Source organism: Anopheles ziemanni (assembly GCF_943734765.1).
Source record: "Anopheles ziemanni chromosome X unlocalized genomic scaffold, idAnoZiCoDA_A2_x.2 X_unloc_23, whole genome shotgun sequence".
Taxonomy (NCBI): Eukaryota; Metazoa; Arthropoda; class Insecta; order Diptera; family Culicidae; genus Anopheles; species Anopheles ziemanni.
Genome location: NW_026689789.1, coordinates 100,001 through 102,809, shown reverse-complemented (window position 1 = coordinate 102,809; position 2,809 = coordinate 100,001). Strand labels below are relative to the sequence as shown.

The window sequence follows — 2,809 nt, the reverse complement described above, 5'->3', positions numbered from 1 at the left end:
GGTCCACACTGCTTCGGCGGTCCTGGGTAAGATAGTTAGTTCTAGCTTGCCCTATGTGGAAGAGGACACCATACTTAATACTGTGGTGTAATGAACAAAGTATAGTCCTCCACTGGTCCACGCTGCTTTGCAGTCCTGGGTAAGATAGTTAATTCTAGCTTGCCCTATGTGGAAGAGGGCATACAAGACAAAGTATAGTTCTCCCCTGGTCCACGCTGCTCCGGCGGTCCTGGGTAAGATAGTTAATTCTAGCTTGCCCTATGTGGAAGAGGACATAATACTCTACCTGTTGAGCTTTAAACAAAGTCATCACTTGGGCATGCTCTATAGCCAACCACATGACATTAACCTAAGAGAGCATGCAGCGTATTATCCCAATGCAAAGTAAACGATAGACTCGCCCTAGTTCAGTGCTTCAACCAAGTGATGACTTCAATATGGCTAGTGTGTGAAGTATAAAGTATAGTCCTCCCCTGGTCCACACTGCTTCGGCGGTCCTGGGTAAGATAGTTAGTTCTAGCTTGCCCTATGTGGAAGAGGACACCATACTTAATACTGTGGTGTAATGAACAAAGTATAGTCCTCCACTGGTCCACGCTGCTCCGGCGGTCCTGGGTAAGATAGTTCATTCTAGCTTGCCCTATGTGGAAGAGGGCATACAAGACAAAGTATAGTTCTCCCCTGGTCCACGCTGCTTCGGCGGTCCTGGGTAAGATAGTTAATTCTAGCTTGCCCTATGTGGAAGAGAGCATACATGAACCAAGAACGAAGGTTATGATCGAGGAATGATTCGACAACTAACCGATGGTATGAAATGTGAAGAATTCAAGCAAGCACACAATCAAGTCATCACTTGGGCATGCTCGATAGCCAAACCTATGACATTAACCTAGTAGAGCATGCGAAAACCAATATATATGTAAACGATGCCCCTCCCTAGTTCAGCGCTTCAACCAAGTGATGACTTCAGAATGGCTAAATCAAATCGGTTCAAAACATACCATCGGTACCCTATTGAAACACACAAGTCGATATCAAACCTCATGATTGTGTAGTCCTCCACTGGTCCACGCCGCTTCGGCCGTCCTGGGTAAAATGGAACATTCCAGCTTGCCCTATGTGGAAGAGGGCACATTACTCAATACTGTGGTGTGAAGTATAAAGTTCAGTTCTCCCCTGGTCCACGCTGCTTCGGCGGTCCTGGGTAAGATAGTTCATTCTAGCTTGCCCTATGTGGAAGAGGACACTTCATACTTCGTCTCTAAGCGGCGGCTTGACTCCTCCCTACGGGGAACGGGTTTACGCGCACAGCGGCGGCTTACGCACTATGGCAGTCATGGATGCCTTACGTTTCTATGAAAAGTGTGTTCCTCCCCTGGTCCACGCTGCTTCGGCAGTCCTGGGTAAGATAGTTAGTTCTAGCTTGCCCTATGTGGAAGAGGACACGTAGACTTACTGTGGTGTGAAGTATAAAGTTCAGTTCTCCCCTGGTCCACGCCGCTTCGGCCGTCCTGGGTAAAATGGATTCATCCAGCTTGCCCTATGTGGAATGAGGACACTTTATGCTTCGTCTCTAAGCGGCGGCTTGCTCCTCCCTACGGGGAACGGGTATACGCGCACAGCGGCGGCTTACGTTATGGCAGTCATGGATGCCTTACGTTTCCATGAAAAGTGTGTTCCTCCCCTGGTCCACGCTGCTTCGGCAGTCCTGGGTAAGATAGTTAGTTCTAGCTTGCCCTATGTGGAAGAGGACACGTAGACTTACTGTGGTGTGAAGTATAAGGTTCAGTTCTCCCCTGGTCCACGCCGCTTCGGCCGTCCTGGGTAAAATGGATTCATCCAGCTTGCCCTATGTGGAATGAGGACACTTTATGCTTCGTCTCTAAGCGGCGGCTTGCTCCTCCCTACGGGGAACGGGTATACGCGCACAGCGGCGGCTTACGCAAGTTAGTCACCCTCGGCAGTGGATCACTCGGCTCATGGATCGATGAAGACCGCAGCTAACTGCGCGTCATAATGTGAACTGCAGGACACATGAACATTGATAAGTTGAACGCATATTGCACGTCGTGGGAACCTACCATGATGTACAGATGACTGAGCGCTTATATTTGAGAAATGTATCGCATACATTTAACTACGCCGTGACACCCGTCACGAGACGTGCACCATGATGTTAACTAGGGTCGCGACGACCCGCTAGCATTAAAGAACCCGTGGTTTACAATATACTGGCATTGGAATTCGAAGTATTTAGAGCGTCCGTGTTCCCGCGTGAGGCGGAAGTACGAGGAGAAGGCGTGCTTGTGGTGTCTGTGGTGGTGTTTACTGATGTCTAGCTTCAGCTTATTTATTTATTTAAATAGAAGCGAAGATGTCAAAGTAGCGTCGAAGCAGCAGCGGTAGCACAAATGATTCAAGTATGGAAGTTGACCAAAGGAACACAAACAAACTAGCGTATGGGCAATGGAAGGTATCAGTGAGTTAAACCACACGCGGGCTAACAGCCCGTTAACCGAGTCCAACGGTACATATTGGACATTGAAACAAAGTAGTCGCAAGCCAGATGTGACGATAACAACCGCAAGGTACATAAGCCTCAGTTCATGTGTGACAACCCCCTGAATTTAAGCATATTAATAAGGGGAGGAAAAGAAACCAACCGGGATTCCCTGAGTAGCTGCGAGCGAAACGGGAGAAGCTCAGCACGTAGGGGTGGCGGCCTGTCCGTCTATCCGATTCCGTGTACTGGTGCGTCTCACTATCCGTCATCTTAGCGCTTTTCAAGTCCAACTTGAATGTGGCTCAG

At 48.8% G+C, this 2,809-nt stretch overlaps 2 non-coding genes across 2 annotated transcripts in view; both read left to right on the top strand.

Moving 5' to 3' along the window:
• Window positions 1-1,952: 1,952 nt before the first annotated feature.
• On the top strand, window positions 1,953-2,107 carry LOC131291997 (5.8S ribosomal RNA). The gene has a single exon (XR_009189723.1). It is a non-coding gene; the product is annotated as a 5.8S ribosomal RNA (ribosomal RNA).
• A 487-nt stretch (window positions 2,108-2,594) lies between these two features.
• The window catches only part of LOC131291991 (large subunit ribosomal RNA), a 4,085-nt gene continuing 3,870 nt past the window's right edge, over window positions 2,595-2,809 (top strand). Inside the window, exon 1 of the ribosomal RNA XR_009189718.1 lies at window positions 2,595-2,809. This exon is cut by the window's right edge and continues 3,870 nt beyond it. This is a non-coding gene — a ribosomal RNA (large subunit ribosomal RNA).